General features: G+C 34.5%; 1 protein-coding gene across 1 annotated transcript in view; it reads left to right on the top strand.

Annotated features, from left to right (window-relative positions):
* The window catches only part of LOC123712947, a 111,945-nt gene that overhangs the window by 42,614 nt on the left and 50,083 nt on the right, over positions 1-19,248 (top strand). The window lies entirely within an intron of this gene.

Raw genomic sequence — 19,248 nt, forward strand, 5'->3', positions numbered from 1 at the left:
ACTTCACATGCAAGATGAGGTTACAGCTTAAAAAACGTCTGTAATTCTCTTCCGTTCTACGCCCATTTGAAAGCGGTTAATGTAAATTTTAAAGCATTTTTTTCTGACCTGTATATACATTTGATTACGAACAAAAATATCCCTTATTAGATATGTTTAACATCGCCGTAAAATAATAAAACTTATTTCACAACAACAAAGAAAAACTCGTCATTAATCAGGACATGACAGTGAAAGAACCTTGTCAGTTTTTCTGAGCAGTGTACCTACCACCTGTTCCATCTCACTTCACCTGAGCAGATGGACAATGAGAAATAGGGTTGTCAATATAAGACAATTATTTTAATCAATAATCAATTTTTTGAAAAAAAAATTGTTTCGATAAAAAATATGATTGTTAATTTAATTTCGTATTAAATAAATCGCTAAAATACGACTTATTTCTCACTATTGCGACTCCACCGCATCGGACCGAGGCTCCAGCAGGCCAACTGTAAAAATGATTACGATTAATACAATTATATATAGTGAAGGCATTATAAGTATGCTACGTCTTAGTCGGTTGGACAAAATCGTTTTGTCACGTGATGTGTCGTCAGTGTGTCACGTATGGACTCAATTTCTGAACTTAGACGCTCATTTGGTTCGTTATGCGTTAAGTCCTGTGCCAATCCAGCCAGCTTAGCTCTTAGATTCTGGGTACTTTGCAGGCTTCACGGAGCGAGCTAGCTGTTCCGTGGATTTCTGTGTGTTGGGTAGCCACAGCCACGGAACCAGGACTACTTGATTCCACTGCGCTGAAACAGCCTCTGTACAAGAGGCTGTCTGTCGCGCCTAGGACAAAGAAATGTTTATTAATAAGACAGTCAGTAATTGTCTTTATGATTGTTTTGAGATCAGTTCTGTTGAGGCTTGGAAGTCGCTTTATCACTAGCTGGTGCTACCATGATGCTGGCAGTGGCATGTTGGTCTATCTTCGTGACTGGACGGATAAATCAATATCTTACATTATGAATTTGCTCTCTTATGTAGTTTTGCTCTTCTTGCCTTCACGGTGGTTGCCTGGAAGAGATCGCTCGAAAGCGATAAGTCTGCCAATTTCTTATTTTTATATATTTATTTTAATTGTACTATATTGTTGTATACTTGGAAGGAAGTGTTAATAAATAAATTAATCATTATTTCAACTGAAACTAGGTTTAATACAGATAGATACACTTAATTCTTTCAATTATAATAAAAAATATTTTAACCAACAGTTAACTAAAGTTTACATTTAATTTTATTGACAACCCTAAATAAGTTGAGATTTGCACCTGTTCTAAACTGGTTTTGCAGTGGTCCGATATCGTTATTATGTATTTAAATGAGATGCAAGAACAGACATTTTGCTACATAGGTATATTATGGTAAATAAACCTACGGACACCCATAGCAGTGAGTGCGTTGACGGCCTTTGAGAGAAAGGTAAGCTATTTAAAAAAAATCTATCTCTTTTGGAACGTACCTCATTTTGTTTCGTTATAGTTATCATCTTACTACTACTATACAAATGGTTTAAAGCCGAGACGTGTTGACATAGTGGCTTCAGCGTGAGACTATCATCCCTGAGGCCATAGCTTCAATCCCCGGCTGTGCACCAATGGACTTTATTTCTATGTGCGCATTTAACATTCGCTCTAACTTTGAAGGAAAACATCGTGAGGAAACCGGTTGATCCCAAAAAGTATCCAACGTAGGTTGGTGAACCTATTAGATTAACAAATAATCATGAAACAGATACAGAAATCTGAGGCCCAGACCTAAAATGGTAGTAGCGCCACAGGTTCATTTATTTTTAAGGTGAAACTTCTATATCGGTGTTGAAAAAAAAACCGTCACATTTTTCCGTTACGCGCCATCTTGTACCACGGTTGATTCGAAGAGATTCGAAGCCATTAAGAACAAAAATATATAATAACGATAACAATGATAGTAATAATTCTATTACAATTAATGAAATTCTGTAATCTTAGTAGTAATAAGGTAAAATGAAATAATTGTATTATTTGTATTAATTTCTATGGTAATAAAAGCCTTTTGTTAAACTTTATCTAATTTAACTTTATTTAACCAATGTCTGTAAAGTAGATATAGTAGATCATTTTTCGAAAAATAAGGTCATAAAGAAGTTTCACTGTTTACGTGTGTACACTAATACACGAACAATTTTTTTAAAATATAAACCACTAAACACACGTATAAATGAACTCTGTTAAAGAAAACACAAATGTTTACATTATTTTTAAGTTGATATTATGACTGACAGTGTTCGTCATATGTTTAGGATCGGTGACCTTTTAATATGCTGATTTAATATAAAATATGTATTCCTTTCCTGTTACATATTATGTTTATTAATATACAATTAATCTTGGCTTTAATTATTTAATAACACAAATATACAGTATTTACAATATTGTTTACTTACATAGTAATAATAAATAAAACAAAATTTACTGCTGGAATTTCCTCGCTGTATTACGATACTTATTCGTTGAGAGAGGAAAGCACCAGCTCTGAAGTCACCGGTACTATCTACCGCCAACTTAAATCTTTAATTAGCGCCTGCGCACTTGAACCCCACGGCCTAAGAGTCTCCTCCAAAGGGAACAAAATCGAAGCCTTTTATTTTCTGCCTGCGTCTGCCCCAGCTTCTTTGCTTGTCTGAAAGAGGGACGAGGCAAACGTGTCCATACAAGTAGCATCCCATACTTAGCCAGTCCCATCTTCCAAAGGATCAAAAAAATCCCATCCGGCCGCTTGCCATCGTCTCTTGCGATGCCTGGCTGGAACATGGACGAAGGCACGAGCTGCGTGTAACGTTGTTGAGCGTTGTTATATCTTGAGCCACTTTATATAGAAACAATCTGTAAATTGGAGAAAGCATTTACGAGAGACCTAGGTCGTTCATTTATCTAGATCGAGCGTCGAGTGTAGTTAAACAAAGCATGTCCTAGATTTATTTTAAAACATTCATCGTATTTGGAATTTCAAGGAGAAATTGTACGTATATAATCAAACAAAGATGTGTTTAAAAGAGGTTCGCAATGAGAAGAATTCTTTTTAGAATTTACGAATTTCAGACACTAATTTTATAGTAGTCAAAATTTTATTAATATATAATTTGGTGAACAAGTGACAACGATCTTATTGTCTTTTTGGTAAGTTTATCGAATCAGGGATCCACCTCAAAACGGCTGCAACGAAAGAAAAAACTTTTTTTTCTTTCGTTGTAGTACTCTTAGTAAAATTCAGGAGACACTTTCGACCTTTAAAAATCGAATACATGATCTTAATGATATTGTCTATACCTAATAATGTAAAAAAGTTTATATAGAAATAAACAAGGCTCCAAAAAGTGATGAAAGGATTGAAGGCAATGTGTCTTTATAACGTGAGCGAGTATTTTGACACCAATTCTAAATAAATTAACTTATTATTATGACATTATGTTAATGTTTTTTTTAAATATGAGATTATAAAAAATAATATAACTTTTGCATGCCTATTTATAGCTGATTGTGCGATTAATCAATCCAATTGTAACACTAATTTAACAAATAAACGATTTTATTGTTTATTATTCTCATTTTATTTGTTAAACACTTTGGAGCTGTTTTAAGGTGGAACAGTGCTTTGACAAATTTAACAAATAATTACTATTTGGTAGTACAAAGAAGTGCTGAGTTCTTTTTTTTAAATAACTTCTTACGAATGACAACCTAAAGTATTGCGTTGTCGTGTACACCTATCAAGACAATACTGGAAGTTTGAACTCATTTAGAACACGCCAAATAATTTAAATATACGTTAACGAAACTAAAACCAATTTAAAATTGTTATAATTACTAATAAAGATAAACAAAAAAAAATCTTAATATATAAAACAAAAGTTGGGTTTGAACACTTCTAACTCGACAATGGCTGGACCGTATTTCATAGTTGTTGATTTGTTGTAATTGTTAAAATGATTATCAATATAATATTCTAGAATGTACAAAAGCGCCATCTGTTAACAACGATTTGTAACTCGTACCTATATTAGTCAATTGTCTATGTACTAAGAAAATAAATAGTGAACAACATCCAAGCGTGTTTTATCAGTAATTATAATTAATAATTGTCAAAAAAAATAAAGGAATAACGTCCAATACAAAATGTTCACGGGCGTCGTAACTGTACGAATATCGCCGGTTCAGGTAAGTATTTAAAACAATGCCTATAATGACAGTTTAAAATTTCGCTTGACTCTTATACTTTTATTGTTTCCTTACAAATTTGAAAAGTTTGGAAAGCATTTTCGCGATTTCCAAAGGAATGCAAACGGGATTAATTAAATTTTTTACTACATTCTTCAAACAAAGTAGCCATTCATTACATTTTAGATGTTTTTTCACTAATTCGTTGTACGCGATTTTGCTGTTGTTATGTTTTTATTATGAGTTTTTTACTTTTTCTTTCAAAAATTCAAAAGTTTTTATTTCAAATAGGCCTTTGCAGGCTCTTATGAAACGTCTAGTTGCACGGTTCTAAAAAGTGGGTCTCATGGAGAAGAACCGGCAAGAAACTCCATGGACACTCTTTTCAACAATGGTTTAGCTTGCAAAGACTCGGTTACAATAGTAATAATCGGCTGAGAAGTTTATATAATGCAAGGTATACAGAGATTCTATACAATGCAAAAGAAAATTGAGTTTTTATTATTAGTGTAAAATGAGATACACACACTTGCACAGCGCAAGTTGCCAGGGAAGCCGCACATGCAGAGATGAATTAGCGCCATACATCTTTATCGTCAACATAGTCTTGGATTTTATAATACGCTTTTTTAATTAGGATTCCTTTGATGACGTTTTTGAACTTTTTAGTCGTAACATCAGTTACACACTTCGGTAGCCTGTTGTAGAATCTGACACAATTCCCAAGAAACGATTTATTCGATTATGTTAATCTGTATTTTGGGACTACTATTTTATGCTTATTCCTGGTATTTATAGAATGAATAACACTTTTGACAGTGAATTGATGCAAATTTTTACGAACAAACAACATTCTCTAGAATGTAAAGGGAAGGCAACGTGAGTATATTAATTTCTTTAAATAATTCTCTCAGAGACTCGCGGGGGCCAAGATTGTAAATTGCACGAATTGCCCTTTTCTGGAGAATGAATATGGCATCTACGTCAGCCGCTGCGCCCCACAGTAGAATACCATAGGACATTATGCTATGAAAGTAAGCAAAATATACAAGCCTAGCTGTAGCAACGTCAGTAAGCTGTCTTATTTTTCTGACTGCATAAGCTGCAGAACTTAGTCTACCTGATAATGCTGCGATGTGAGCTCCCCATTGTAATTTACTGTCAATGGTTATGCCCAGGAAAACGGTTTCAGTGATGACTTCAAGTTTGTCACCATCGAGAGTTACGTTAAGCCCTACTGGGGTGACATTAGGAGAATTTGATACATTTAGTTTTAGCAGAATTGAGGAGTAAATTATTCGCGGCAAACCATTTCGATAGAGTTACTAAGCTATCATTGACGTTTACTGGACTGGAATCTTTCCTATTGATTTTAAAAACGAGGGAACTGTCATCAGCAAATAAGATAATTTCCGATATCTCCGACATCATATACGGGAGATCATTAATATAAACATGGAACAAAAAGGGACCCAATATGGAACCCTGCGGCACGCCCATATTCACTATTGATCCAGATAATCTCGAACCACTAATTTCTACTTTTTGCTGTCTGTTTGAAAGATAGGAAAGGACAAGCGCGAGAGCTTTACCACGAATACCATAGTGGCTCAACTTACAAATGAGAGTATCGTGGTCAACGCAGTCAAACGCCTTGGATAGGTCGCAGAAAATGCCTACGGCATCCCGCGAGTCCTCCCAGGCGTCTTAGATTTGGGTAATCAATCTTGCACTTGCGTCAGTAGTAGACCTACCCTTTGTAAAGCCGAACTGACGGTCATGTAATATGTTGTTCATATTAACCTTAACTTACCTTGCTAGCTGCACTTGGTAGATTCGACAATTCAAACTTTGTTTATTTGAATCTTTGTTGGTATTTGGAGTAAAACATTTTTTTTGCGCAGGGATCCTAACTGACATTATCCCGTTTATACGATACAGCCTCTTGGAAGCGGCTATCATTATATAATATTACTATATACTAGCGACCGGCCCAAGCTTCTACTAGGCAGGAGACCCTTCAAGCACAAAGCCAGAATCCATTTAAAAAAAGTCCCACGGGGAAACCATAAACCTTGTAATGCTATATATTTTCTTTTTTATATTTGGACCACATAATTAGTACAAACACATGATATAAACAAACCAAATGACGTACATACAAATGCGGCAAAATCGGTGCCGTCCCTACAACATGCAGACACGACCAGCGAAATCAAAAAACAAAAGAATATGACATTGCTGTCAGAGTCGACCATAAAGAAGCACTACCAACCACAGAATTGACACGAATGAGTAAAGAGATTTCGTTCGTTCTTTCACATTCTTGCGCTCTGATATTTAAGTGTACCGCTAAAAAAGAAAGACTGAACTTGTTCTAGTTCTACGTACGTCTGATGTAAATTTGCCTTAAGATTGTACAAACGATTGCAAAAAAAAAAAATATATAACATTCCAAGGTTTATAGTTTCCCCGTGGATTTTTTTTTATGGAATCTGGCTGTGTGCCTGAAGGCTCTTGACAGCTCAGCTCGGGCTGTTTTAGCGAGCGTAGCAAGGGCGTCTCCTGCCTAATAGAAGCTGGGGCAGGTCGCTAGTATATATTAATATTATATAATGATGGCCGCTTCCAAGAGGCTGTATCGTATAAACGGGATAATGTCAGTTTCGATCCCTGCTCAAAAAATTGTTTTCCAAATACCAACAAAGACAAAAATTATTAAAATAAACCTATAAATCATTTTTGATATAGGAAAACCGCAATTAATTCCATGCAGTAGTTTTGTTTTAATCGCGAACAGCCTTATAAATAACTAAATAAAAGACTCACCGGTGTTTATATAATACAAAGGTTACAACCTTCGTTTAGAATTTAATGCATATCTTTCGTCGCAAAGGCATCGCTCGTAAAAAACGCTTTTCTTCGACCGTTTTTCCTCTAACTTTGCAAATCCATTCGCCACGAAATTAGTATTCTCAATTCTCTGGTAAATGTAAGGATTGCATATGAAATTGGCGTTTTGTATGGGAGGAACAGAATCTAGATTTTTTTTTAAAGAATATATTTAATTAAACAAAGTATGTACTACTGAATCAGTAAACTGTACAGTAAAAGTACTGAATCAATAAAATCTTCGAAGGCGGTTTCGACTGGCCCATCAGAGCTGAATTTTTTACCTTTATCAAATCAAATTCCGAAAAAAAATGGTAATCTGTTGGAGCAAGGTTCGGGGAGCACGGTGGATGTCTTAGACATTCCAATTGAAGCTCCTGAAAGTTGGTAAATAAAAATAAAAATACTCATTTATTATTCACCATTTATGTTCAATTCAAAATTGCATTATTTATTAGGCCACTTTATTTAAAATATTGAATGGCTATAAAAAGTTAGCAAAAACGCGGACAGCAATACATTTCATATTCATTTCATAGCAAAACTAAAAAGAACGAAACAAAGGCTTTTCATGAAAAATTTACGATTTAATCCTATTTAACAAAGGACTTTTACCACACCTCCATTGTGAAAGATAAAACAAGACACACAATAAACACACTAATTTTATACAGAAGATACTTATACAGAATATTTTTCACGATGGAAAAAGAAGAAGTTCTGTTTAAGATCAGTAGAGGAAAATATCGTTCAGTTATGGGCTGTTACGGGCTGATCATCTTCTTAACCATAAATATTAAGAAACAGTTTCAGAAGGGGTTTCGAAACAGATCATTATTAAAAGGCCGGCAACGCACTCGTGAGCCCTGCTGGCATTGAGCGTCCACGGCCGGTCGTTTCACTTTACATTAGATGAGCTTCCTGCCCGTATGTTGTTAAATTTAAAAATGTAAAATTATGGACTGATCAAGTGATGCTACAACCCTTGGTGATGGCCCCAAATCTCTTTCTCTCTCTCTCTTCCCGGTCTCTTTATCGGTTTCCTCACGATGTTTTCCTTCATCAAGCTAGTAAATGCGCGCATAGAAAGTCCATTGATGCACATCTGGGGTTCGAAACACAGGAATGAAAATTGCACGCCGAAGGAAAACATTGTTGATGAATTTAGTTGTCTTGTTTGGATGAAAGAAAATTATTTTAGAAGTAAGATTTCCCTTAATATAGAGATACGTCGTAACCATGGCAACGGACTAAATATTACACGGAATTTTTAACCTTAATTACAAATTAAATTGTAAATGAATTTTACGTAATTAAGATATGTGGATCCTTTCACCCGTAGCTGTCGTGTATTTTTCCATTTGTGACCATTTAAAACATACACGTATACAGTTTGCTATCAGACAGTACCTTATTGATATAAAAACATTCATATAGGTTTATTTCTAATAATATACCGCCACAAATGGACTAGTCTTGTCGAGTTAAACTTGAAGACACGAACATTGTCATATTTAATAACTTAGCTAACTTTGCACAGCCGGTTACATTTTAGTACTGAATATAATTTGTTATTTAACATTTGTCACTGTTTATTAAGTTTCTGTGACATCCAACAGTATTTACGTTATAAATGTTCGGCTGTGTTGAGCGTCTCTCATTTGGGTTCGAATCACGGCTGTGCACTAATACTTTTTATGGCAATTTTTACAGTTCGTACGGTAAAGGGAAACTGCTCTAACTTGAAAAGGTGACGACGTGTGTCAGGCAAATGCCCAGTGCATGTATGTGTGTGTGTATCTAGAACTATAATGTGATCATTAAGATACAGAAAACTGAGGCCACTGTTTCTTCAAGAGCGATTATATGATATAGCCAAAGATGGAATAGAATATTTGGGAGCGTTCAACGTTACGTTAATATTATTTTCCACTTTACACCACATAATGGTAAGTTTTAGGTATAATGAGTCACTGGGGGTGGTCACGAAACGTTTTACTATTGGATACAGAAAACGTTACGGTGACGTTTCATTTTGCATGGTCAAGAATCTCCAAAATTGCGTGACGTAATACTTGAACGCTCCGTTATATATGTATATAGAAAAAGGTTCAAACATTTTAAAACAGTAATTGGGGTGTGTTGTGTGATGGTGTAAAAGTGAGGGTATGAACTGTGTATGTGGAATAGGTGATGATTTAGCGCTATGTATCTTCTTTATACTCCTTTGAAGCATAATCCACGATAGCCTTAGGCGAGAATAAAATATTGGTCGTTGTATGTCCGGGCAAATTACAAAAATGATGTGTAATGGCTAAAATATGATATTAAAGAGGCATTTAACCAGCGTTAATTCAATAGTATCGAATATCCTTTATAAGTATTCATCTCTTGCCATCATATCGTATGTGCAATTAGACAGAAAGAGACACGTAATATAGCGTATGACATGAGTTAGAATTTCCGGAGTTATTTGTAAACTTAGACGAAACAAGTTTTAACTTACATCGTATTGTGCAATTTGATGCCTCGATATAAGGCTTATTGTTCTCTTATAATGCCTGAATAACCTCACGTAGCCACACTTTAACGCTCGCTTTTTTCTAAATCGGAGGTCCAAACTCGGTCGTACGACAAAACAATAAAGTTATTGTTCTGCCGGAAATCGAGCTATGAACACCCTGGATCAATAAAATATACATATATATATATATATACCTGAACGCCTGGGTATCCGGAAGCGATATCCAGGCTGCCTCCCTTCCCTTGGTAAACTCGACTGTCACGTGTCAGTATAATAAAAAAAGGAATACAAGAATCCATCAGACTAAGACAAGCATTTACCATATCGGTGTGTCTTACTCCGAGCACAGGTTCCATGTGTGTTCCATTACTCCGGAATACTTTTTACTAAGCCTACCTTTTTAGTAATTTAAAATACATATTGAACCTTTTGTTACGCTACCCCATAGAGACTGTTTGCTTTTCCGAAATGTAAAACTAGCTTTTAGGTTTTTCCGTGTAATTTTCCTCTGTAAAAGCCTTCCTCAGAGTTCAAGGAAAAAATAAAAATGAATCGGATTGGTCTAACCGTCTTCAAGTACGATTAACAACATATTTTGCGATTCATTTTTATTTATATAGCTTAATAATTACATTCGTTGTATTTAATAAAATAAAACACATCAACTGGTTTGGTTACAAATAAAAGACAAAAACAGACGTAAGTATTGCAACATAACGTATGCAGCCATTAAGTTATTTTCGTAACTCTCTTGAGGATACTTAGCACCGATGATTATTGCGTTACTGGAGCAGATGTTGGATTTTTAAAAATAACATTATAACACCATTCAAGGGCATACTGTCTTCTAAAATGTGAGTGTATGAGAAACAAAAGATGGTACCATGTACCATGGGTGTACATACAAAGTGGAGAATATTTGCTGATATTGACTCAAAAATTGCAAAATGCAAAATTCAAGGCAAGAGACAGGCTGGTAGAACGAAGAAGGCGTGGTTGCGGGACGTACGGGATCGGCAACACAGCCGCCGAGGAGCTCTTTAGACTGCAAGATTGTCAAGCAATAGAAGTAGTGGCACCAGAAGCAGAACAAGAAGACACAAAATTACCTATTTAGGTTTAAATTTAGTAAGGGGGGGGGGGGTGTTAAGCCAAAGAAGAATAACTTCTTACGCGTACACACGTTTTTTGTTGTTCAAGTATTTTTGTCTTATGTAATTTTGGACTTCTTGAGCTCACCTTATCTATTTTTTATCCTCACCATCGTGCCGATCTCTTTACTGACTCTATACGACATATATTGAATCATATAACTTTCTGAGCTTAAGTGATAGTGAAGCCGAAACCCATGGACAAATATTGTCTGGAGGTTCGTGAATGCGTTGCCGGCCTTTTAAGATTTACTACGCATTTATCTTGACGTTTTAGGACGTATACTTGAATCATATAACTTTCTGAGCTTAAGTGATAGTGGATCCGAAACCCATGGACAAATATTGTCTGGAGGCTCGTGAATGCGTTGCCGGCCTTTTAAGATTTAGTACACATTTATCTTGACGTTTTAGGACGTATACTTGAATCATACATCTTTCTGCGCTTAAGTGATAGTGGAGCCGCCACCCATGGACAAATATTGCCTAGAGGCTCGTGAGTGCGTTGCCGGCCTTTTAAGATTTACTACGCATTTATCTTGACGTTTTAGGACGTATACTTGAATCATATAACTTTCTGAGCTTAAGTGATAGTGGAGCCGAAACCCATGGACAAATATTGTCTGGAGGCTCGTGAATGCGTTGCCGGCCTTTTAATATTTAGTACACATTTATCTTGACGTTTTAGGGCGTATAATTGAATTGTGCAACTTTCTGAGCTCAAGTGATAGTGAAGTCCGCCGCCTATTGATAAATATTGCCTGTAGCTCGCGAGTGGGCTGTCGGCCTTTTGAGATTTGGTGCCGATTTATTGATGTACTTGAACCATAGATTTATTGTATCAAACGTATGTTTATCATTCGAACATACCGTTAGACTTATTTAGATTTCCGAAACCACTGTTTGTAATGATTTTTCGTTTATTTAGTTATATTAGGAACTAGTTAGAAACTTTAGTCTCTAGGGTCTGCCTTTGAAGGCTCCGTATTATTTCGACTGTATGTCGCCCGCGGCTTGGTTCGGGAAAACTTTTTACGAAGATAAATTGTGAGTGAAATGAGGTTACTTTTCGCGTCGCCTCGGGCTGTGTTTGTATGAAATTATACCTCTCCGCAACTTTGGGTAGAAATATTTATTTTCATCTATCGTATTAAAATACTAAATATATTTTTTTTTATAGAACAGGGGATAAACGGGCAGGAAGCTCACCTCATGATACCGACGCCCATGGACACTCAATGCCAGAGGGCTTACGAGGGCGTTGCCAGCCTTTTAAGAATAGATACTTTTCTTGAAGCGCCCTAAGTCGAATTGGTTCGGAAATAATTCAGCTGCTTCCACATAGTAGTGGAAGCCAGCAAAAAATTCCTAAAGAATCGCTCATTTGTATAACGTCGGTCTTCGAGGTGATGTGAATTGAGTTTCGTATTCTGCCTTGACGTCCGATTGGTTAAACGCCTATCTTCTCTATGGGATAATCTATCTATTTGGGTTGGAGTACATGACGTCACAACCCTTGTAGTTGAAAATGGGCTCTTTTAAAATAAAATATTCAATACAATTTTTTAAGGCACTTTCTGACGCACACCTCTTTGTGGAACCAGCTGCCAGGAGTGGTATGTATACGATACTTGGAGGCCTTCAAGAAAAGAGCGTAACATTCTCTGAAAGGTCAGCAATACACCACCTAGCCTGCTGGACAGTCGTTATCACTTTTTTTTAAAGTGAAAACGTTTGCCTTCTGTGTCATAAAAAATACAATTGACAGATTTTCGATATTGAGAGATTACGTCAGTCACGTGACACGAAACAAAATTGTATATGTCTATTTGTGTAATTTAAGAACGGTTATCGGTTTATCATCATTCACCTCTAGAAAAATGTTTTTTTCTACGGGCAAATACGTAAATTATGTGACAAGATTTTTCCATTCATAATTGTTAATAAACCCAAAAATAGTCGCAACCAATGCTTCCGTAAGTGTTAATTCCAAGTGGAGCGTGCGCGTGCGCAGTAATTGGTGCTTTGATCTCGCCGCGGACGAATTAGCACGGCTAGAATTACTAAACCTCTTCCGCTCCAAAACTTGGTTACTGTTAGCAATTAAGCGTTGCCATTGGTGAAACAGACAACACTTTCATAATATACCTACGCCACAACTTTTAACATATAAGTCCTACTGCTGGAAGTCCTGAGTAAATTTCTATATAAATTTGTTTAATCACAAAAAGACACTGACAATACCAAGAAAATACGATAATGTCGAAATTAAAAATAAAATATAATATTAAATACATAAGATACTTAATATCGCTAATGTGAACTCGCTCTGCGAACATATAAAAATGTCGATAGTGTCGGAGACTGCATTCAGTAAGCGCAAAGTCTTTGTTAACGACGATCTGTGCAAGTGGTACAGACTCTTGGCAAACAACATTGGCCTTCACCGTTTCACATCCCCTAGGTTTGGAATCCGAGTTCTTGGAGACTTTGCACGCTTACCACCAAGACTTTAAGTTGATAGGCCAACTGTAAGTTCCATAGTGTTTCTAATTTGTAATCCCTAAGACGAATAATGTTGTCCCCTTTTGTATTAATTGTAATGTATCTAATTTTAGGTGTGTTTTTTTGATCTATTGTGTAATCTTATTGATCGTAGTAATACATGTCTTAATAACGGTGAAATTATGACCGCGTGAATAACAAAACATTAGATTTTCTACCTGTCAGACCAACCCATGACCGGAAATATCGTGATCATTATTTCCGGATACATTATATTTTCACCCCTCGTTCTTCCGTCAATAATCGGCACTTACAATAGAAGATAGTGCTTGTAAGTGTCCATAACACTCACACCTTGAGTTTTTTGTTGACTAAATAAGTTCTGTAAATGGATATATACTAATATAATTATTTTATTTACACTTAGTTGCAATAATTCAGAAAGCACAATTACAATATTGTTATATTTGTCGAATTACGGCCTCTACCTTAAAACGGCTCCAAAAAATTTTCTTGTACTGACTAGTATGTAGTACACAAAGTATTATTAAGGCGTAAGGCTTTGGATCTGTTAAAAAACTGACAATATTACATACATGATGTAAATGATATTGTCTCAGATCCTATTGCACAAATCATGATGTTGTAATTAATATCTATGGGGTTGAACAGCCACCACATTGCATGGAACACCATTGCCGAATGATGTAAATATGTAGAAAAAAAATTTGAGCTGTTTTAAGGTGGAGCCGTGACTCGACAAATATACCAAAATATTTTAACGATCCAACCATTGTGAGCCAATATATTAAATAATGAGAGCGAAAGAACTGTAATACACATAATACAATTACTTAAAATGAAACAAAACAAACCAATTAAGATTATGTAGGCAGTGAAAAGGACAATAAAAACATACTTCCTTACGTATGAAATTGATGTTTTGTATGAGAGGAAAGTTGAATTTTTAATATATTTAATCAATCAAAGTATGTAACATTGCTATATAAGCACTTTTGCTATCTTGGTAGTTCATTCAGCGCTTTACTAAAAAGCCCATTTGGACGGGAATAAATAAAATCTTTTAAGGCGGTTGAAGTTTTACCTTGCGAGAAGTTATTCAAATTTCGAAAAAAATTGTAATCTGTTAGAGCAAGCTCCGGGGATTACGGTGGATAACTTACACATTCCAGTTGAAGCTCAAGACATTTTGCTATTATAATTCTAATAAAAAATGACAGGCTAGAATTTATAATAGATTAATTAGAGACTTTCGTAGTTATAACAGTTAATTCTGTCTTCGTACGGCATGTATATTTTCGAAATAATATACCCTATGTCTATCAGTACTGCCGTTAATTCATGGTTGTTAAAATATTTTTTGATAGATTTCTTGATTCATATATCATCAAATAAATTATGTAAGAGAGAGTATTCTTAAGAATATTTTTTATATATTAATGATATAATTTAGTAAATAATTGATATAATAGTTATAAAAAGATGTTATTGGTACTTCAATCTGTAAAGGCCATTTAAAATATACAAGAATTAAACTATTGAGTTTTATATTACATGTATACTACTATGTATATATAATAAGATATAACACTTATTATATTTTTATAAGATAGGTTTAAAAACAGTTCCTTAAGATTAACTTTAACGTTCACTACGTTTGAATCGACAGTGAAAATTCTTTTGGTAAGTGTTTAAGATGAAAGTGATGATAGAGAAGCTTTGAAGACAGACGTTGTCTTGCATGATATTTCAAAAGATTAGGATATTAAACAAAGTATGAAAGTACCGACGGCAGGGCCATCTGCCGGGATAAAAAAAATCATTCAAATCGCTCCAGCCTTTTAAGAAGAGTACAGCGAATACGAACAGTAGAATTATATATGTAAGCTCTCCTATCCTATATATTAAGTTAGTTCTAACTGCACTCGGTGTGCAAATTTGATTGCAATCGGTTTAGTAGTTTAGGAGTCCATAGCGGACAAACAACATGACGTGTAATTTATATATTTAAAGATAATTGAATTGCTTGTTTATTCGAATTTGTTCCTGTTTTACAAGTTAAACATGGTTTATTTTTAATTAAATAAATACAAGGTTACTTAATAAAGATAAATGTTAACTGTTCTACTTATATGGAAATTTTATTCAATTACTTAATTATAACAAAAACATACAATTCACAATGACGTTATTATAATTTCGATACTTAAACGTTTCCTTTGTTCTGCACCAGAACTGGATATAGTTCTGGACAGGTTTGGGAAGATTGAGAGAGGAATTTTTGAAAGGCCGGCAACGCACTTGCAAGCCTTTTGGCAATGTCATCCTTAGACGGCGGTATCACTTAACATTAGGTGAGCAGCCTGCCCATTTGCCTCCTATTACATAATAAAGGAATGTAATGTTTTCATTTTCAAGTAGATTAATCAATAAACTTACCTAATAAAGTGTATATGTACCTAATATACAAAGATATAGCTACATATACTGTAATAATTGTATGTAATTCATTGGACGAATTGGACTCGTATTTTTCTTAATAAAATTCTCAGAAGTATTAAATTACAGTTATTAACACTCCGATGTGACATTTGACCAGTTCTTTTCGACATGCGTTAATGATATTGTTACTTAATTTATTATTAAGGTATAGGTAAGGTAAATATATAAGGGTTTTTTTTATATCATTGTAACTAAAAACCTTATCAATATTAATAAAACTAAATATATTTCAAGTTAGATACTGAACTTGAAATCTGACAGAAACAGATTCTTTCAGATGCCAGTAATAAATGTTTTTATTTTTTTAATTAGTATATATAAGGGTTTTTTTTATCATTGTAACTAAAAACCTTATCAATATTAATAAAACTAAATATATTTCAAGTTAGATACTGAACTTGAAATCTGACAGAAACAGATTCTTTCAGATGCCAGTAATAAATGTTTTTATTTGTTTAATTAGTTTAATAATAGTATAAAGTAATTTAGATATATTTATATGATAGCCAGCAAGAGAGAGAAGCCCATTTACAATCCACACATTAACTGTATCGTCTATATAAAGACGAATCATTATATATATTTGTCGTCGAAAGTTTTTAAAGAAACATTTCCCGTGCCGTCCATCAAATTCACCCACAATTTCTCAATGACAGTTCGCTTAAGAAGGAACTTTTTTAACGTCACAACAAACTTAGGTGTGATCGCGTCTAATGCAGTCAAAATAAGGGAGGGTGATGAATGATACGAATTTGTTTACCACTCGCATTTAAACGAACGTACAATTTTATTGGTTACAAAATGTTATGGTACAAGTAGTGTCCCTAGTTAAACCACAGTTCATTTCATTGGATACGTGATTGAACAATCGTACTTCTGAGATACATTAGTGATGAAATCTTAGTAGTCAAGCAATACCGGTCAAAGTTTGACCCTTTTAAAAACAAATCATACGAAAGTCCTGCATTTTTAATTTAAACGTTTAAAGTCAAAGTACAATATTTTGTGCCATTTCAGGGTGTTAATTGATTGAGTGATGTCTCCGTACCTACCAAACCAATCAAATTCTTTCGCAGCTTAGTAGGTTTCAGAAGATATGACTAGCATTTCTCAGTACCACATTTATACAACACTAGCATACTTTCGCACAGATGTCATTATACAGTTTTCTGCTATAATATTCCTTTTTTTGTTACAGGTAATACGGAAAGCTGACATGAGGGTAGATATAAATCTATCAATTCGAATGCGGCGGTGAATCCAAATCGTATTATAACCTATCATTTACTAATAATGCCTAAAGATCATAATTTTTAGATTGACTACAAAGCGAAAACATGGCGGATATTTTAGAATTATGCCGTTTATTCTTAAAGTTATTAATATTCCTATAGTTCCTGGAACAACGTTTTTTTCCTTCTATTCGTGAGTTTTGTACCTTCTTTATATTATCTAATGTTATAACTTTGCATCGTCTATATTAAAAACTGACCTTAAATCATTAGTTTGAAAAAAATAAAGTATTACAAATTTCTAAGTATCCATTTCATATATATTATGTTATATTTTATCGTCACGTTCTCACCAAAACAATGATGATAAGGTCCAAGCAATGTCATTATTGCATGAGTTATTTTTTAACCGTTGTGCTTTTTTAGGCTATATCGATGACGGTTTAAGAAAGTTTAAAGTATAGAATGCGTTTTTTCAATGCGTTTGCGCAAGTGTTTAAGGTGAAAATATTTATAGTAATGAACTATGAATTTGCGTGATTTGTAATTGTTTTTTTTTTTTTCATTTTTATTTCAAAATATTAGCAAATTTAGATTACTTAAATAATATTATACAGAGATATTTTTGTATGTTTGTAACGATTATAATTACGTAGATAATGACATAATCAAACCAATTTAGTTCTTAAAAAGAACTTACTAATTATTTAAAGGCCAGCAACGCATCTGAGCATCACTTGCACCAGGTGCACCCCCTACCCATTTGCCCTCTAAAAAAAGCCTATTAAAGTTCAATCTGGTGCGCGCAAAAGTCTTATATTAACATTTTGTTTCCCTCAAATGGAAATTGGACCAGCTCAAGCCTCAAATTTGATACTTTCCCTCCAAGTTTAAATAAGATTATGCAAAATGAAATACTTGATTATGGAAAATATGAGGGACGAAGTTTAGATACTAAGATTATGTTTTAATTACCGGTTCATGATTTGCGTTACAGAGCAGTTGAGGCGTGGTCGAATTATGGATTTTCTTATCAAGTTGTACGCAATTTACTTGCTCTATAAATCCTGTAAAATGTCTTCTTTCATTCATGGTATCCTAGTACCTTTGCTATAAGTGTATCTTTCTAGTTGAACGTAAACAAACGTAGGACATACGTAAAGTGACCATTAATTATTCGACCCAAAAGGAAAATTGGTTAATTTAGGTCAATGAAAGAAAAACACTTTTTTATAATTATTTATTTAGAAAGAGTTTATTTATTTAGAGGAATTTATTTAAATTAGTTAAACAGAAGAACAAATTTGTTTTAATATAACTGGTGACGATTTCAAATAAGAATGAAACTATTGGCACGTAATTTATACATTTTGCTGCTCAAAATTTCGCACGGTTTCTCAAAACGGGACAATTTTGCGTCCCGAAGTTCATTTCGGGGACACCGGGACTCGCAATTGGAAAAAGGGACAGTCTGGTCACGTTATACGCACACGGCGCAGAACACCAGTCTTGTCGGTCTGGGGCAGCTCTTCCATCTGACATCCATCCAGGTCACTTAACTTCGAAGTAGATGTTGAAAAAATTTATTTGCGTACCTCAAGAGCTATTGAGGCTAGGTCCAAGCATGGATTTTCTTATCTAGTTCGCAACTTGCCCTGTATTGTCCCATAAGTAATGTTTAGTATTTTACACTTTTTAGTTAAACGTAAAAAAACTAACGATTTATGATTTATTTAACTGAAAAGATAACTGAAACAATTTCAGAAGTGATTCAGTTATTTGTTAGTTAGGATTTGAACTTCGGTTTAAATGGAAGTTTCAATACAAGTCCTACCTTGAATGGACCGAAAGTTCCCTTAAACAGGTGTGCGTTCAGAAAATTCAAGTATAATGTATTAAACGTTTTATTTCGAAATGGCTACACCTGTGTATGGTCTAAGTTGTAAGAACTAGCGAAAACTACTATATAGCTAGAAATAACTAGCTATATAAAAATGGTTGTCTGTAAAGTCGGTTTACGGACGATATTTTCAAGTGACAACACAAAACATTGGTGATGTTACTGCAAACGTAAGTCTTCGAGTGGAGATGCGGCGTAAGTGTACAATGAGCGTAACGGGACAATGGGTCATGCTTTTTCGTTCGTGCGTTCAGCTGGCTTTCATCGATTTATTTAGACG

The sequence above is a fragment of the Pieris brassicae genome, chromosome 8 (assembly GCF_905147105.1).
Source record: "Pieris brassicae chromosome 8, ilPieBrab1.1, whole genome shotgun sequence".
Lineage (NCBI taxonomy): Eukaryota > Metazoa > Arthropoda > Insecta > Lepidoptera > Pieridae > Pieris > Pieris brassicae.